Here is a 20455-nt window from a genome sequence, read left to right as displayed (position 1 = left end):
TCAACAGCTTGAGGTATCATAATATTTTTAATAATCTATAATACATAAAAATTAATTAATTAATTATATGGGTCAGAGAATACCTGAGTGTAGAATGTGGTCTAAATCTGTTTATTAAGACTGGTATTGAGAAAGGAGAAATCTAATCTAAGGTCAAGTGGTGAGAAGGAACAAATATAAGCCTGACTCGATAGTGAGGCAGCTAGAATTGGGATTCTCACGGAGAAAGCATTTCATTTTCGACCTCCTGCTGAAGCTTACTGCAGTATTGTATTCTAGATAGATGGCCCATGTAGAAATATAAAAACTGTCTTGCTCGAATAATTTAGGACAACAATTTCCTAGAATGACTCTTCCTTTGGCAAATATGAACATATGAGTATATGAATTAGGAGCAGGAGGAGGCCACTCGGCCTCTCAGCTGCTCCGTCATTCAACAAGGTCATGGCTGATCTGTTTGTAACCTCAACTCCACATTCCTGCCTCTCCCCGATAACCTTTCACCCCCTTGTTAATCAAGAATCTATCTAGCTCTGACTTAGAAATATTCAAAGATTCTGCTTCCACCACTTTTTGAAGAAGAAAGTTCCAAAGACTGACAACCCTCTGAGGGAAGAAATTATCTTCATCTGTGTCTTAAATGAGTGACCCCTTATTTTTAAACAGTGACCCCTAGTTCTAGATTCCGCCACAAGAGGAAACATCCTCTCTACATCTACCAAATCAAGACCCCTCAGGATCTTAAAGGTTTTAATCAAGTTGCCTCTTACTCTTCTAAATTCCAGTGGATACAAGCCTAATCTGTCCAACCTTTCCTCATAAGAAACCTGCCCATTCCTGGTATTGGCCTTGCTTAATCATCACTGGCTAATTATTTGACAACATCTGCGGCTGGAATGTTTTAATTTATTTCACGCAGTGAAGTAGAAATTCAATTAATGTTATCCGGTATTTCTATTCCTGCATGTTTAATGTTAGAATTGTCGCTTTCCATGATTTTTACATTTTCAAATTATATTCAGCAGTGATTTTTTTCCTGATTCACTAACACATCGGGACATTTAAAGTTGACTTACCAGAATACGGTAGCTAGTGCTGTTAAAAGGGGACGTGGTTTCTGTGCAGATTCTCTTTGCTGATGTCTCCAAGGTTCCCCGCACTGAGCTGGTTTTGAAGGATCCCTCATCGGAAGATTGCCCAGAAAAATCGCAGGAAGGTGCGATTTTTGCCTGATCAAGATTGGAAATAGGTGTTCCGACGCTGGCTAGAAGATTTGGCCCAATGCCTCTATTCTTCTTTAGAACTTAGTTGGTGCCTTGTTTACCTAATAACATTAATTAATGTTTCTAGACCTGCTCTGTGCTAATACTCTTATTAATTCAATTACTTATGTTGCGATCGAGATGGGAAGAGTGCACTGTCTGTCTCTAATCCCACTATTCCACAGGTCACAACATATATTTCAATGATTTCCCCAGCTAGTTTCATGGCCAAATATGTGCCTTCCCTGTTAATCTCAGAATGACCTCTCAAGACTAGGTTTCTTCAATAAAGAACAAAATTATTAAACCACTCGCTGAATAGAAAGGCAAAGCTTATTAACACACACACCAAAAAATAAATAAAATAGAGGAATTCTGCCAAAGGTTAAAAGTCAATGGTTCAAGGGAAAAGGAAAGATGGTAGAGTCCCTGAAATGGTGTCTGGGTTATATGGTTGGTCTCTCAGCTGTGATCTGCGAAACAATTGATCACTCTTGCAGTACTTTCAAGGCAGACTCGAGGAGCATGTGCGGCTACTCAATTCCCAGCACACAGAGCAACTTAGGTGCAGCTTCTATTCACATCCGACTGTGGACTGGCTCTGGACTGCAAAAAGGCTGCTGTCCCCTTTTCACAGCAGTTGGTCCTTTTTTTTAAAGCAAAGCCAAAATGAACTGTTAAAGACAGTTTTCCAGGTATATTTTTTTCAAAGCCATAAACCACCATGTGACCCTTTTGTAAACAGTCCAGTAGGGTCAAGAGGTTTCCAGCTTCATTAAAACTGCTTCATTACCTTTTCCTGTAAAAGGATGTTTGTTCCAGGAATAGCAACCAGAATCTTGCATGTCCTTTAAGGGACAATATCTTTCAAAACACAAATTCTCCCAGAATGTTTCTAGCCCTTGAAGATGAACCACTTTCTGTGATTAAAGTGTTCATGACACTTCCCGCCTGGGAGAAAGGAAACGGCGTATTTATATCTGTTTCATTACAAAGTGTAAAAAAAAAATAAACAAAAATACTTTAACACACCCAAAAACAAAGCTATTGGGGGGGGTGGGGGGTGAGTTTGTGAGGGGGAACGACGGTGTCGGGGTAGGTTGGGAGGTGGGAGGAGGGGTAACAGGGAGAAGATGGCAGCTGGGGAACAGGTGTAAGGGTGGTGGAAGGTGTAAGGGAAGGATTTTGGAGTGGGGAAAGTGTGGAGAGGGGAAGGAACGCGGAGAGGAGAGGGAATCCGGGGGAGCAAGCAGTCTGGCTGGGAGGAAGGAGCGTGGGGGGAGGAAGGTGTATGGAGAGGGGAGGGAGTAAGGGTGGAGGAAGATGTAAGGCTGAAAGAAGGAGTCAGGAATGGGGAAGGACTAAGGAGGGGGGAGGAGTCCGGTGATGGGGGTGGGGGGAAGCAGTTCGGGTGGGGAAGGGGTTCCAAGGGAGAAGGAGACCGGAGTTGGGGGTGTCCAGGTGAACATGCAAGGGAGGCTCTGATGAGTCCATGCCTACCACGAACTGAGGGTGGGCGTGGATCAGGGGAATGGTGAGAATGATCGAGGGCAGAGTGAGGTGGTAGGGTGGGAGGGTGAGGTTTCGATGGTATCAGTAGAAGGGACGGCGAGGGTTGTTGGTGGGGAATCAGGGGCAGACACAGGCCTTGGGGGTGGGAAGGGGGAGGTCGAGGAGGTAATGTGGATAGAGGTGGGATATTCAGGAAGGAAGGGAACCTGCACATTCACCTGGACATCCCGAAAAGAAAAGGGTTGAAGTTGGTATTGCGGAGAGGCTGTAGAAGGTGATGCTGGGGGGGCCAACAGTGATGCGGGAAAGGAGATAGGTGACTGGGAGAGGTGAAAGGATGGGGACACGAAAGAAGAACTATAGCACTACCACGCTGGCTAAATCGAGAGCTAAACGAGAGTTGTGGTCGGTGAGAACAGGTGCTGCATGGGGGGTGAGATCAGTGGGTGGGTGGAGATGCAGGTCAGCTCAGATGAACAACTGAAAGTGAACCCTGGCAGGTAGCACTGAAAATGCTCAGGGTAGTGAGATGAGTGATATAGGAAGGATTTGTGTGTGTGGGAGAGTTTGCAGTGCTGGGCTGGAAGCATTGAGAGGTGTGCACACGGCTACACTTTAATAATGACACCCGGTGTGATGAAGCGGGGAGGTGATGGCATGGCAGGCGAATTGGAGCCCGACCCCATCGAAACAGCGTGTTTCCCAGGAATGTATGAATAATGAGGTGGGTTTGAGATGATAATGCGTGAAAAGCTGCCATTGCGGCCTGTGGGTAAAACGTCCTTTTTCCCGCCTATTAGACAGTGCAAACCTGGGACAATTCCACGCAATGTAATTGCTGATGCTTTGCCTAGAATTTAACTTTGCTTCAAATTTGCTAAAGGCCACAGTGCTACAGAGAGTAACTGTATTAACTTTGTATAAAAGGTGAATGAATGGGTGTGTGGGTGTGTTTTAGCATTTTTTTCGTGAGGCTCCGAAAGGCCCTGACACACACACACACACACACACACACACACTTCTCCCTCCAGAATAACCCGTGGTCCAGCTCTGTGCAGCTGAACTGCTAGTGGGGGTGGGGTGGGGGGGTGGTATACAGTCTCGCGAAGCCTGTACATGAATCTGAAAGACACTCTTACACATTATTCGATGAAAGTGAATATATTTCCAGATTATAAAGTAGACAAAATGTTTTCACTCATGCAACCAACTGTGATCAGAATTTCTTAACATTTCAATCCTTAGACTTCTAGGTGCTGCCCTGACATCCGCAGCAGGGGTGGAGACAGCCTGTGCAATGGTTGCCCTGTTGCCTCTGATGACTTCGGTGTGGTACCTCTGGAGAGCTGAGGCCTCGAGGGCCCCGGCTTGCTTTGGCTGTCCTCCTGTGTGCCAGCTGCTCCCTCTGCGGTGATAGAGGATGAGGTTGAGGGGGTCACAGGCAAAGGGGACTCAGGGAGAGGGCAGCCTCTGAGCTTCCTAAGTGGATGACCCAGGGATGTCCAGCTGCTGCTCCTCCTCCTTTTGGGTGGCCAAGGGCCCGGCCTGACTCCTTGAGGGGAAGGAGCAAGGATGTTAATTTAGCCCGTTTCCCTCTCACATTGCCACTGCAGGAACTCACCCATGGCTCCCGCAATGGAGATGCAGGTCTGCGGGCATCTCCATGTTCTGCCGGACCAGGGTCTCCATGGTGTCCACCATCCTTCCCATGGAGACCTCCATCCGTGCACATGTGGGCACCACTTCATCAGAGAGCAGGCAGACGCACTCCTCTGACTCATGTGCCACTCTGTTAAGGGCTTCCAATAGCTCTGCATGATATTTCCTGCCTTCTGCTGACTCTCCACGATGAGCTGCAAGGCCAAATCCAGAGGCTCATCATCTGATTTGGACCTCACAGATGACTCTCCAAGTGGAACCTTCGGCTGAACCTGCCTCCTCCTGCTGTGGACATGTATCCATGCGGTGACCACCAGATTGTGGACCTGAGCCTGCTCTAGATCTATGTCCCACTGAGGTGTGTTTCTCTGCTTTGGTGGAGAGTGTGGGTAAGCGCTGTGACGGGTCTTCCAGGCTGCTTATTTCTAGCTCTTCAATGGAGGAGGTGTCCTCTTGGCTGGAAGTGAGGACATGGATGGAGCTGAGGGACTGGCTGGCTGAGACTGTCAGTTGCTTGGCAGAGCTCCCTGTGAACCACAGTAGAGATAATTAGTGCATGGCAGCAGAGTCAAAAGCAGGAGAGAGAGCGCTCACAGTTGTGTTGAGAGAGGGATGATGTGGTGCAGGATCCTCACGAGGGTGTTCACCACCGACCTCACCGTTACCACTGCCACAGTCCACATCCTCATCAGTCAACGCAATGGCACACTCCTCAAAGTGAGTGAGGTAGGCCACTCCACCCCTGGTATGGGACCTCTCCCTGCTGATGTGAGCGGGCTTCTCCCACATGGAAACAGATGGAGAGAGTGTGAGCAGGACAGATGGCACTGCGTGGAATGTTTGTGTGGTTTGTGGCACTGGCTGTCCTCTTTTGCAGGGTGTTGGCACTGACCCCGTCTCCTAAGCCGAATTAGTGATGTTGCTGCCCATCCTGTGGCCAGAGCGGGGGTAGAGGACATCACAACGAGCCTCCACTGTGTCTAAAAGGCGCTTGAGGGACGTGTCAGTAAACCTGAGAACTGCAGTCTTCTTGCCTTTCAGGGCCATGTCTCCTTTGCAGCAGTCCTGGGCTGGAAGCACTGAGAGGTGTGCACACAGCTGCACTTTAAACATGGCACCCAGTGTGATGAAGCGGCAAGGTGATGGTGTGACGGGTGAATGAGAGCCTGCCCGCCATGGAAACAGTGTGTTTCCCAGGAATGCATTATTAATGAGACGGGAATGGGACGATACAGCGTGAAAAGCAGCCATTGCGGCTGGCGGGTAAAACGTCCTTTTTCCCACCCATTACCAGACTTAGTGCAAATCTTCCGCCCAATGTCTCTGTTCCAGGGACGGCTCACGGGAGCCTGAAAAGTGGCTGAAGAACATCTTAAAGTTTCTCAAACAAACATGAAAGACTGGGCAGATAAGCAAGCTGCGACCTGAACATTACAACCAGGGGATGAAATGTTAGTATTATTGCCTTTACAGGGTGAACCTCTGAAAACACTGCTCAATGGTCCATACAAGGTAATTAAGAGGGTTAGTAAAGTAAATTATTTGCTAAATACACCAGATCGTAGGAAAAAGAATCGGCTGTGTCATATCAATAGTTAAAACGATAAGATCTTAGGGAGGAAGGTAGGAAAGAGCAGGTCTGTCAGGTTGTAAGCGTAGTGGAGGACGAAAGAGACAGTGAGATTGAGGTAGAAGGAGCTTTAGACAGTTCACAAATTGAACCTTCTACTATCCAGTTCACTAACACTGAATTATTAGGACAGTTAGATACCATATTTTCATACTTAGAGGTCGGACAACGAGAGGATCTAATGAGGTTACTTACAGAATTTAAAGGGATCTGTAGGGATTATCCAGGGTCTCAAACTTCAGCCACAATTGATGTGGATGTAGGGGAATTTTCTTCCATAAAGTAACATGTAACATCCTTGTCGGTTAAGTCCAGAGAAACAGGCAGAGATGACAGCAGAAATTCAGTATATGTTAGAAAATCACCTAATTGAGCCCAGTCAAAGCAGTTGGTGTTCTCCAGTAGTGTTAGTGCCTAAACCTGATGGGTCAACAGATTCCATATAGACTATAGAAAGGTTAATGTGGGAAGAAAAACAGATTCCTAACCAGTCCCTGGCCTAGAAGATTGTATTGACAGGGTTGGCAGTGCCATGTTCCTTACTAAGAAAGGTTTGTTGAAAGGATATTGGCAAGTACCTTTAACGTCATGAGCTAAGGAGGTATCAGCATTTGTCAGGTCAAATAGGCTAAACCAATGTCAATTGGACTAAAAAATGCTCCGGCCACTTTCCAAAGACTAATACATCAGGTGATCACTAATGTTCCTGACTGTGTGGTTTGCTTGGATGATGTATTGGTTTATAGAAAAACTATTTAAAACAACTGGAAGCCTTATTTAAACAATTACAGTCAGCAGATCTAGTAATAAACCTTGCAAAAGGTGAGTTTGCGAAAGCGTGAGTAACTTGTTAAGGGCATGTTGTAGGGCAGGGACAAGTCTTGCCAAGAACAGCAAAGGTACAGGCTTTGATGGAATTCTCTTTTCCTAAAACTAAATGGGAAATCCTGAGATTTTTAGGCATGTGCAGTTTCTATTGTAAATTTGTGCTAAACTTCAGCACAATAGCGGCTCCGCTAACCGATTTATTGCAAAAGAAAGCAAAGGTGGTTTGGTCAAGAGAGTGCCAGGCAGCTTTTGAGAAGCTGAAGGTGATTCTAACTAATGAACCAGTATTAGCCACCCCTAATTTCGCTAAACCCTTCAAGCTGGTAATCAATGCTGGTGACTTGGGGTGGGTGCAGTCTGATTGCAAGAAGGTGAATCAGGCATAGAGAAACCGGTGGGGTACTTTTCTAAAAAAATTAAATTGGCATCAGAAGAGATACTTTGCAGTAGAAAAGGAAACCCTGGGATTGTTACTTCTCTTAAACATTTTGAGGTATGTATCCGTCATGGCAGTAAAGACACATTACTATAAACTGACCATAACCCTGTGGTCTTTGTGGGTAAATTTAAGACTCAGAATGACAGACTGTTCTGATGGAGCTTGCTAATACAATCTTATAACTTGCAGATTGTTCCTATTGCTGGACACGATAATATAATTGCTGATGCATTATCAAGAATGTAAATTATTTATAATTGTCTGGAAAGTAAGAAAGTCAGAAAAACTGAACAGATTCTGTATAAGGAGCAAATGGCTGAGTGAGTGCATGTTGAATCCTGTTTGTATGTTGTACATATCATTTTCAGTATACATTGCGATGAAACACATTTGGAAATGGTGTCTCATTTCTTAAGGGCGGAGTCATGTTAGAATCATACCTCTCAAGACTGAAGTTTTCTTTTACAAAATGGAGGGATTTGGCATTACCTGTACAATTGGATGCTAATGTGGGTTTTTTTTTAAAAAGGTCATAAGTTCACCTTGGAACTGTAAACAAGCAGGTCTCTTCCAAGACATCACCTTACCTCTGTGGTACTTGTGAAGTTGTTTCTTTGTGTTGAACTGCAAAGCTCTTTACTTCATGAAAAGCTGGGAGACAAAAGACAATCACATGGGATAGAAAGAAAAAACTCAAGTTGTGAACCTGCTTGTTTTGAAGGCAGTCTTGTTGGAGAACAAGCTGAGAAAAGAAAGCTACCTTGACTGGCTCTCTCTCTCTGCCTTGCCTAAAATTGTGTGTGGCTATCAACCTGTAGCCAGAGAACCCTCATCTGTGTGTAACCAGTCTGCATTGAACCTGTAAAGCTGAGACAAGTGGTGACACTGGGGCCAGTGGCCAGTCTTCACATCAGAGAGCTCCAGGTCGACAGCATCGAGACCCTGCGGACTTTATCCTTTAGTTTATAAAGCCCACCCTCCAAAGCCCATCTCTGCAGAGAGACTCTATCTGTTTGTCTTTTGTTTGTGTGTGTGCCTCTGTGTCTGTGTGTGTGTCTGTGTGAGTGTGTGTGTCTGTGTGTGTGTGCCTGTGTGTGTGCGTGTGTGCATGTACCTGTGTGTGTGTGTGCCTGTGTGCATCTGTGTGTGTGTGTGTGTGTGTCTGTGCGTGTCTGTGTGTGTTTGTGTGTGTGTGTGCCTGTGTGTGTGTCTGTGTCTGTGTGTGTGTGTCTGTGTGTGCTGGGGGAATTCTTTAGGAAGAGATAGATAGTTTTAATTCCCGATTACATTTGTGTGATGAGCAACTTCTAATTTGTTAAAAGAAGTTTTGTTTCATAATAAATTAATCATTCTGAGTTTATTGAAAGAAACCTGGTTGAAGACTCTTTTATTCTGGGTACCAATAGGTGAAATAGATGATTGGCTATTGCAGTGAGAAAATTAAACTTTCAGATTAATGGTACAGCCTGTGGCATGGTGTGGGTTAATAATTCACACACTCCTCCCATCCCAGTCACAACAACCCGACCCGGACACTGACCAGGACCCCCAACTGGACCCCGACCCGGACACTGACCCAGACACCGACCGGGACCCCGACCTGGACACTGACCAGACCCCGACCGGGACCCCGACCCGTACACCGACCCGTACCCCGACCCGGACACCGACCCGTACCCCGACCGGGACACCGACCCGTACCCCGACCGGGACACCGACCCGTACCCCGACCGGGACACCGACCCGTACCCCGACCGGGACACCGACCCGTACCCCGACCGGGACACCGACCCGTACCCCGACCGGGACACCGACCCGTACCCCGACCGGGACACCGACCCGTACCCCGACCGGGACACCGACCCGTACCCCGACCGGGACACCGACCCGTACCCCGACCGGGACACCGACCCGTACCCCGACCGGGACACCGACCCGTACCCCGACCGGGACACCGACCCGTACCCCGACCGGGACACCGACCCGTACCCCGACCGGGACACCGACCCGTACCCCGACCGGGACACCGACCCGTACCCCGACCGGGACACCGACCCGTACCCCGACCGGGACACCGACCCGTACCCCGACCGGGACACCGACCCGTACCCCGACCGGGACACCGACCCGTACCCCGACCGGGACACCGACCCGTACCCCAACCGGGACTCCGAACGGGACCCTAGCTCTGACCCGGGCCCCGACCTGAACCAAGACCCAAATCCAACCCAAACCCCGATTCAAATCCCAAACCAAACCCAATCCGAACCCCAATCCGGACCCCAACCCAGACGCTGACTCGAACCTAAACCCGAACCTTAACCCCAACCTGAACACCAGCCTGAATCCTAACCAGGACCTCAACCCGAACCCCAAACTGAACCCTACCCCAAACACGGACTCAAACCCCGACCCGGATATGAACACCAAACCCAACCTGAACCCCAACCCAAACCCAACCTGAGCCCCAACCCAAACCCAACCTGAGCCCCAACCCAAACCAAATCCCAGCCCCCAACCCCGATCCCCATCCCCATCCCCATCCCCAACCCAAACACCAACCTCAACATGAACTCCAATACCAACCCCCAACCCAAACCCCACCCCCAACTCAATCCCAACCCCAAAACCCCAATCTGAACCCCACCCCGCCCTCAAAACAATCCCCAGCCCCAATCCGAACCCTAAACCCTTCCCCAGCTCCAAACCAAATCTGACCCAAATCTCAACCCAAACCCGAAACAGAACCCGAATCCCAACTCAGACCCTGACCTGAATTCTAACCCATACCCCAACTCTATCTCAAACCCCAACTCAAACCCTAACCCAAACCCCAACCCGCAGCCCGACTCCAACCCAAAACCCAACCAAAACCACAAAATGAACCCCTAACCCATACCCCAACTCTACCCAAAGCTCAACCCAAACCCCAAACCCAAAACTTAAATCAGAACCCCAACTCCAATGTGAACCTCAACCCGATCTCCAACCCAAACACCAACCCAAAACCCCAAAACAAAATCCAACCCACACCCCAGCCTCAACCTAAACCACAACCCCAACCCAGGCCCTAACCTGAACCCCAACCTCAACCCACACCCCAGCCCCAACCCAGACCCTGACCTGAACCTGAACCCGAACCCCAAGCCACACCCCAGCCCCAACCCAGACCCAGACCCTGACCTGAACCCCAACCCCGACCCCAAACCCAGCACCAATCCCAACCCCAGTCCCAACACACACCCCAACCCCGGCCCAAACCCCAACCCAAACCTCAACCCAAACCCTACCACATACCCCAAATTCAACCCAAACCCCTACCTAAATCCCAACCTGAAACTCAAGATGGACCCGCAAACCATATCTGACTCTAACCCAAGCGCCAATGTGAATCTCCAACCAGAACTCAACCCCAACGCACACTCCAACCCTAACCCCAACATGAACCCCAACCTAAACCCCAACACAAACCCCCAAGTCCAACCCCAACCTAAAATCCAATCCCAAACTCTAACCTAAACCCTAACCCCAATGCTAACCCAAACACTAATCCCAACCTCAACACCCACCCCAACCTGAAATTCAACCATAACCCCAACTTGAACCCCAACTCAAACCCCCAACCCGAAACCCCACCCCAATGCCTCCAGCCTGAACCCCCAACCAAAATGCAACCCAAACCCCAACACCAACATCAACCTCCAACCACAACCCCAGCCCCAAACCTGAATCTGAACCTGAAACCCAACACAACCTGAATCCCAACCCCAGTCCAAACCTCAACACAAACCCCTGACCAAACCGGAACCCCAATGCAAACACAACCAGAACCCCGACCCAAACTCAATCCTGAACCCCAACCTATTCCAACCCTAACCTCAATCAAAGCCACACCCAAACCCCAACCTGTACCCCAAACCATTCCCCAACCTGTACCCCAACCCGCTCCCCAACCCGTACCCCAATACAAACCCCCAAATCATACCCCGCATATAACCAAAACCCCAACCCGAATCCCCAACCAGAATCTCAACTCCAACATGAAGCCCAACCCCAACCTGAACACCAACCCGAACCTCCAAAACAAAACCAAATCCGAACCGCAGCCCCAACCTGAACCCGAACCCAAATTCCAACCTAAAACCCAAACCAAACTCCAACCTAAACCCCAACCCCAAATGCCAAACCCCAAAGTGAACCCCAGCCCAAACACCAACCCATATACAAAATCCAACTCAAACCTCAACCCAAAACCCCAACCCAAACTCCTACCTGAACCCCAACCCCAACACCAACCCAACCTGAACCCCGACCCCAACCCAAAACCCAACATCCACTCCAACCCAAACCCTACCCTAACCCCAACCCGAAACCCCAACCCAAACCCCCCAACGTGAACCCCCAACCCAAACTCCAACCTCAAAACCTAGCCCCAACCTCAACCCCAACCCCAACCCTGAATCAACCTGAAACCCAAATCCAACTTGAACCTCAACCCGAACCTGAATCCCAGCCTAAATTCAAAGCCTAACTTGAACCCCAATGTCCAACTCCAACCCCAACCAGAACTCCAACCCAAACTCCAACCCTAACGCAAACCCCAACCCCAACCTGATCCCCAAACCCAACTGAAATCCCAGCCCCAACCCTTAAACCCATCCCAAGCTACCACTCCAACCTCAACCCGAACCACAGATCTGTACCCCAACATGAACTCCAAAATGAAGCCCAACCAGGACACTAACCCCAGCCCCAACCTGACTCCCAACCTGAACCCCAAACTCAACCAAGACACTAACCTGAACCTGAATCCCAACCGAAAACCTGACCTGACCCCAACACCAACCCCATCCCCAACCCAAAGAACAACCCCAACCTGAACCCAAACCCGGACCTGGACCCGGACCCCAAACCTAATCCCACCCTGAACTCCAACCCTGATCCCCAACCCCAACCAGGATCCCATCATGAACCCCAAACCGAATCCAAACCCAACCCCAACTCAAACCCGAAACCCAACCCCAACCCACAGAACTATAGAATAGTTACAACACAGAAAGAGGCTGTTCAGCCCATCGTGTCTGTACCAGCCAAAAAACAAGAAAAAAAAGAAACTAGCCACTCATTTTAATCCCACTTTCCAGCACCTGGTCCATAGCCCTGCAGCATTTCAGATGCAGATCCAGGTACCTTTTAAATGTGTTGAGCGTTTCAGCCTCAACCACCAACGTAGACAGTGAATTCCAGACACCCACCACCCTCTAGGTGAAAAAGCTTTTCCTCATGTCCCCTCTAATCCTTCTACCAATCACCTTCAATCGCTGCCCCTGGTAATTGACCCCTCAGTTAGGGGAAACAGGTTGCATAATGGTATTGTCACTGGACATAACTCCAGATACCCAAGATAATGCTCTGGGGACCTGGATTTGAATCCACAGCAGATGGTGAAATTTGAATTCAATAAAAAATCTGGAATTAAAATGTCTAATAATGACCATGAAAACATTGTTGATTGTTATAAAAACCCATCAAGTTCACTAATGTCCTTTAGGGAAGGAAATCTGCTGTCCTTACCTGGTCTGGCCGACATGTGACTCCAGACCCACAGCAATGTGGCTGATTCTTAAATGCCCTCTGAAGTGGCCTAGCAAGCCACTCAGTTCTCAAGGACAATTAGGGGTGGGCAATAAATGTTGGCCCAATCAGCAACACCCACATCCCATGAACAAAAAGAAAAAACCTATCAAGGCACCTCATAATTTTGTACAACTCAATTAGGTCCTCAGCCTCCTCTGTTGTAAAGAAAACAACCCTAGCTTATCCAATCTCTCCGCATAGCTGCAATTTTCCAGCCCTGGCAACATTCTTGTAAATCTCCTCTGACTCTCTCCAGAGCAATTATATCCTTCCTGTAATGTGGTGATCAGAACTGTACACACAATTCCAGCTGTGGCCTAACCAGCATCTTTTACAGTTCCATCATTACACCTCTACTTCTGTATTCAATACCTTGTCCAATAAAGGATAGCATTCCATATGCTTTCTTTACCACTGTGTCCACCTGTCCTGCTGTCTTCAGGGACTTGTGGACATGCACTCCAAGGTCTCTCACTTCCTCAACCCCTCTCAATATCCTCCTGTTTATTGAGTATTCTCTAGCTTTGTTTGCCCTCCCCAAATGCATTAACTCACACTTATCCAGATTGAATTCCATTTGTCACTTCTCCACCACCTCAACCAAACCATGTATATCATTCTGGAGTCAACAGCTAGCCTCTTCACTATCAACCACACGGCAAGTTTTTGTGCCATCTGCAAATTTCCCGATCATGCCTCCCACATTTAAGTCTAAATCATTAATATATACAACAAACAGCCAGGGCCCCAACACTGAGCCCTGTGGAACACCACTGGAAACCATTCACAAAAATACCTATTGACCATTACCCTTTGTTTCCTGTCACTGAGCCAATTTTGGGTCCAACTCACCACCTTCCCCTGTGTCCCATGGCATCTCACTTTCCTGACCAGTCTGGCAGGTGGGACCTTGTCAAATGCCTTACTGAAATCCATGTAGACAACATCCACTACACAGCCCTCATCAATCCTCCTTGTTACTTCCTCAAAAAATTTGATGAAGTTTTTAAGACACGACCTTTCCCTAACAAAGCCACGCTGACTCTCCCTGATCAACCCGTGCCTTTCTAAGTGACAGTTTATCCTGTGTTTCAGAATTGATTCTGATAATTTTCCCACCACTGAAGTCAGTCTGACTGGCCTATAGTTTTCTGGCCTATCCCTTGCACCCTTTTTAAATAATGGTACAACATTCGCAGACCTCCAATCCTCTGGCACCTCGCCTGTATCTAGTGAGGATTGGAAAATGGTCCTCAGAGCATCCATTATTTTCTCCCTGGTTTCCTTTAGCAATCTGGGATACAATCCATCCGGCTCTGGTGATTTATCCACCTTCAAGGATGCCAGTCCCTCCAATACTTCCTCTCTTATTATGCTTATTGTATCTAATATTTCACACTCCTACTCTTTTAACTAGAATGTCTGCATCACCCTCTCCTTAGTGAAGACAGAGACAAAGTCCCCATTGAGAACCCTGCCCACATCTTCAGCATCAACACACAAGTTACCATGTACATCTCTGATAGGCCCTACTTTTTCCTTTGTTATTCTCTTGCTCTTAATGTACTGATAAAACATCTTAGAATTTTCTTTGATTTTACCTGCCAATATTTTTTCATATCCTCTCTTTGCTTTCCTAATTTCCATTTTTACTTCACCCCTGTACTTTCTATACTCCTCTAGGCTTTCTACAGTATTAAGTCTTTTGTGACTGTCATAAACTTTCTTTTTCTGCTTTATCTTGACCTGTATGCTTTTGGATAACCAGGGGTTTCTAGATTTGGCAGTACCACCCTTTTTCTTTGTGGGGACATGTCAACACTGCTCATAGAAACTCACCTTTGAATGCCTCCCACTGATTAGACACCGTTTTCCCTCCTAACAGCTGTATTTAGTCCACTCTCGCCAACTCACCTCTCAGCTTTGTCAGATTTGTCTTCCCCCAGTTTAGAACTTTTACTCCTGTTCAATCCTTCTCCTTTTCCATAATGATGCTAAATCTAACCATATTATGGTCACTATCTCCAAAATGGTCCTCCGCTGCTACTTCATCCACTTGCCCAGCTTCATTTACTAAGACGAGATCTAGAATTGCACCACTTCACATTGGGCTTGTTACGTGCTGACTAAAAACATTCTCTTCAATGCAGTTCGGGAATTTTGCTCCCTCTGTGCCCTTCACACTGTTCGTATCCCAATTGATATTAGGGTCGTTGAAGTCTGCAGTGATTACTGCCCTATTGTTTTTGCACTCAGAAATCCATCTACATATTTGCTCTTCTAATTCCCTTCCACAATTTGGGAGCCTATAGTACACTCCTAACAGTGTGGCTGCCCCTTTTTTATTTCTGAGCTCCAAACCGTGTGGCCTCATTTGATGCTTCATTTAATTTATCATTCCTCCTCACAGCTGCAATTGATTCTTTAACCAATAATGCTACACCCCCACCTTTTTTTCCCCCTCCCTATTCTGCCTGAAAACTCTATATCCAGGGATGTTGAGCTGCCATTTTTGCCCCTCCTTATGCCAAGTTTCCTTCATAGCAATGATATCATGCTGCCATGTGTCTATCTGTGCCCTCAGCTCATTGGCTTTACTTACTATGGTCCTTGCATTTACGTATACACCTTTTAACACTGCCAAATTCCTGTTAACCTGTGCTGCTTCTGTCTTTCAGGGTCACTCACTAATTCTCCATCTCCAATTCCTGCTCTGAATTTGCCCTCAGGTTCCCAGTCCCCAGCCAATCTATTATAAACCCCCCTCCCCCTCCCACAACAGTACTAACAAATTTCCCTGCGTGGGTATTTGTCCCAGTCCTGTTCATGTGTAGGCTGTCCGGCTTGTACAGGTCCCACCTTCCCCAGAACCAGTCACAATGCCCCAGAAATCTGATGCCCTCCCTCCTACACAAGCATGGATAGAAGATTGGCTGTCTGGCAGGAGGCAGAGAGTGGGGATAAGGGGGTCCTTCTCAGGATGGCGGCCGGTGACTAGTGGAGTTCCGCAGGGGTCAGTGTTGGAACCATAACTTTTCACTTTATACATTAATGATCTAGATGAAGGAACTGAGGGCATCCTGGCTAAGTTTGCAGATGATACAAAGATAGGTGGACGGACAGGTAATATTGAGGAGGCGGGGAGCCTGCAGAAGGATTTGGACAGGTTAGGAGAATGGGTAAAGAAGTGGCAGATGGAATACAACGTGGGGAAGTGTGAGGTCATGCAATTTGGTAGGAAGAATAGAGGCATAGACTATTTTCTAAATGGGGAGAGAATTCAGAAATCTGGAGTGCAAAAGGATTTGGGAGTCCTAGTCCAAGATTCTCTTTAGGTTAACTTGCAGGTTGAGTCGGTAGTTAGGAAGGCAAATGCAATGTTGGCATTTATTTCGAGAGGACTAGAATATAAAAGCAGGGATGTGCTGCTGAGGCTTTATAAGGCTCTGGTCAGACTACATTTAGAATATTGTGAGCAATTTTGGGCCCCGTATCTCAGGAAGGATGTTCTGGCCCTGGAGAGGGTCCAGAGGAGGTTCACGAGAACGATCCCAGGAATGAAAGGCTTAACATATGAGGAACGTTTGAGGACTCTGGGTCTATACTCGATGGAGTTTAGAAGGGTGAGGGGGGATCTGATTGAAACTTACAGAATACTGAAATGATAGAGTGGAGGATGTTTCCATTAGTAGGAGAGACTAGGACCCGAGGGCACAGCCTCAGAGTAAAGGGAAGACCTTTTAGAACAGAGTTGAGGAGAAACTTCTGTAGCCAAAGAGTGGTGAATCTATGGAATTCATTGCCACAGAAGGCTGTGGAGGCCAGGTCATTGAGTATATTTAAGACCGAGATAGATAGGTTCTTGATTGGTAAGGGGATCAAAGGTTACGGGAAGAAGGCGGGAGAATGGGGTTGAGAAACTTATCAGCCATGATTGAATGGCGGAGCAGACTCGATGGGCCGAATGGCCTAATTTCTGCTCCTACGTCTTATGGTCTTATGGTCTTTCCAGCCATGTGTTTATTCGCTCAATTCTCCAATTCCTATACTCGCTTGCACGTGGGACTGGGGGTAATCCTGAGATTACTGCTTTAGGCGTCCTGCTTTTCCATCTCCCTCCTAGCTCCCTAAAGTCTGCTCTCAGGATCCCAACCCCTTTCCTGCCTAAGTCATTGGTACCAATGTGGACCATGACCTCTGGCTGATCACCCTCCCCCAGAAGAATGTCCTGCAGCCACTCAGTGACATTCATGACCCTGGCACCAGAGAGGCAACATGCCATCCTGGAATCAGGTCTACGGCCACAGAAACGCCCACCCCGAGTCCCCAATGCAATCCCCAAACCCAACTCCAACCCAAACCCCTGCCTGAACCCAAGCCCCAACCTGAAACTGAACCCCCAGCCCAACCTAGACCCGAACCTCAGCACAGACCCCCAATACAACCCAAATCCCAACCCAAACCCCAACCTGAACCCCAAAATGAGCACCCAATTAGAACCCCGACTCCAAGCCAATCTCCAACCCAATACTAACCAGGAGCCACAACCAAAACTCCAACCCCAACCTAAACCCCAAGCCCAACCCAAACTCCAACCCGAACCCCAACCTGAAAACCAACCTGAGCCCCCAAACCAAAACCCAACCCAACCTGCAAACTGAAACTCAATTCCAGCCCGAACCCCCAACTTGAACTTCAACCTGAACCCCAACTGTAACATGAACCTCAACACGAACCCCCACCCTGAATCCCAAACTGAATCCAAACCCTAATCCCATCCCAAAACCCAACCAAATGCCAACCTAAACCCCAATCGAAATGCCAAACCCCACTCGATCCCCAACCAAGAGCTCAACCTGAACTTCAACCTGTATCCCAACTCCAACCCAACTCCCAACTTGAACCCCAACCTGATCCCTAACCCAAACTGCAATTTGAACCCCAATCCAAACCCTCAACCCGTACCACCAACCCATACCCCAAATCCAACCCAAACCCCAACCCTAAACCCAATTCCAACCTGAACACAATGCCAACCTGAACCTCAATCCAAACCCCAACCCCAACCCCAACCAGAACCCTAAGCTCAATCCAAACTCCAACACGAGCACCAACTCAATCAGCAACCCAGCCACAAACCCGGACCCTCAAACCAAAACCCAATTTGAGGCTCAACACCAGCCCTAACCCCCAAATCGAGCCCCAACCTGAACACCTATCCAAATCTGAACCCCCAATGCAAACCCCCCAACATGAACCTGAATCCCAATCCAAACCTGAACCTGAATCCCAACATGATCCCTAACCCGAACCCAACCTGAACACCCAAAACAAAACCCAACCCAAACACCAACCCCAGCCTCAACCCCCAAACTGAACGCCATCCCACAACCCGAACCTGACCCAAATCCAAGCTCCAAACCTAACATCAATGTCAACCTCTACCTCAACCTGAACCCCAACCCCCAACCCTAACCCCCAACCTCAACCCAAAACCTCAACCCAAAACCCCAACCTCAACTCAAAACCCCAACCTCAACCCAAAACCCCAACCCAAACCCCAACCCAAACCCCAACCCCAACCACAATCCAAACCACAATCCAAACTCCAACCCCAACCACAACCCAAACCCCAACCACAACCCCAACCCAAAACCCCAACCCCAACACCAACCTCAACCCAAAACCCCAACCTCAACCCAAAACCCCAACTCAAACCCCAACCCAAACCCCAACCCCAACCCCAACCACAACCCAAACCCCAACCCCAACCACAACCCAAAACCCCAACCCCAACCTCAACCCAAAACCCCAATCCCAATCTCAACCCAAAACCCCAATCCCAACCTAAACCAAATGCTAACCTGGACCCCACCCCAACCAGAACCCTAACCCAAACCCCTAGCTGTGGAGATAATGGATGTATTGGTTGTCATGAATTGGAAGGTAGGAAATGTAACAGCATTATCTAAGAAAGGAGGAAAAGAAAATAAAAGCTGGGAACTACAGGCCAGTTAAGCTGACATCAGTCATCAGAAAAATATTGGAATCTATTATGAAAGAAATGATGACAGGGCACTTTAAACATCAAACTATGATTGAGCAGAGCCAGCATGGTGTCCTGAAAGGGAAAACATTTTTGGCAAATCTGTTAAGAGTTTTTTGAAAATATAACTAGCAGAGTAGTTATAGGGATGTAATATATTTGCATTTTCAGAAAGCAATCGATAAGGTGCCACAAAATGTTATACAAAGTAAGGGCTCATGCTGTTGGATTAATATATTAGCACGATGGATGATTGATTAAGAGACAGAAAGCAGAGGGTGGGAATAAATGAGTCCCATTCAGGTTGGTAGGCTGTGACTAGCTGGGTATCACACGGATAAATGTTAGTACCTCGGCTATTTACAATCTATATTAATGGGGATTGGGATGAAAGGTCTGAGTGTAATGTGTTTAAGTTTGCTGATGATACAAGGTTATATGTGAATGTAAGCTGTGAGGACACAAAGAGGCTGCAACTATACAGGTTAAGTGAGTGGACAAGAAGATGGTGGATGGAGTATTAAATGGGGACTGTGAGGTTATTCATGTTGGTCGGGAGATTAGAAAAACAATTATTTTAAAATAGTTAATTGGAATTTTGTACGGGGGCTATGGATGCTCCATTGTTGAGCATATCCAAGGCAGAGATTGGTAGATTTTTGTACTCTAAGGGTATCAAGGGAGGTGGGCTGGCCAGTGGATTTGAGGCCTAGAATCTTCCATGACCTTAACAAATGGTGGAGCGGACTTGAGGGGTCATTGGCCTAACTCTTGCTCTTATTTCTTACATGTGGTTCTAGGTCTTTAAAATCCTTATTGTGTGACACTGCCATTTTAAATAGCTTAAAGCATGAGTCCACCCCTTCACCATCCTTAATGTGTTGCCCACACTATTTATATCCCTTAATGTGTAGAACTGCACCTATAAATTGCTTAATGTGTGAGCTTACACCTTCAAATTGCTTATTGTTTGGTGCTGCCCTCTTAAAGGCCTTACTATGTGAGGCCGGCCTGTTAAACTGTGTACCATGTGGTATGCTCCTTTAAACAGAATGTGTATCACTGGCCCCTTTAAAATCCTTAATCTCATTAATGTGTGCCATTGCCCCTAACCCACAATGTGTGAGGCCAGCCATTCCTAATGTGTACTCCTGCCTTTTTAAACCATTGTGTGGCTGTTAATGATGCTTTCAATTCCTTCCTGTGTTACTGCCCGTTTTAAACTATGGACACCTTCAGTTCCTAAGTTTGTGGCACTACTCATTAAACAGCTGCATATGTGGTAATGAGCCTTTAAGCACCTTAATGTTCCTTTATTTTCATTGTGTGGCTCTGAATTGTCACGTTCTATTAAGTATGGCTCAAACCCTTGAAAAATGTTAAATGTTTTATGCCTCGCCTTTTCACACTTTCCTCGGACACACCTCTCATTTAACCTCCTT

General features: G+C 47.4%; 1 pseudogene; it reads left to right on the top strand.

The window, feature by feature from the left end:
• Window positions 1–7025: 7025 nt before the first annotated feature.
• Window positions 7026–18939, top strand: LOC144683182 (uncharacterized; annotated as a pseudogene).
• Window positions 18940–20455: the final 1516 nt, after the last annotated feature.

This window comes from Cetorhinus maximus, chromosome 8, assembly GCF_964194155.1.
Source record: "Cetorhinus maximus chromosome 8, sCetMax3.hap1.1, whole genome shotgun sequence".
In the NCBI taxonomy this organism is placed as follows: domain Eukaryota; kingdom Metazoa; phylum Chordata; class Chondrichthyes; order Lamniformes; family Cetorhinidae; genus Cetorhinus; species Cetorhinus maximus.
Note: the sequence above shows the minus strand (reverse complement) of the source record. Positions and strands in the feature narration are given on the sequence as shown.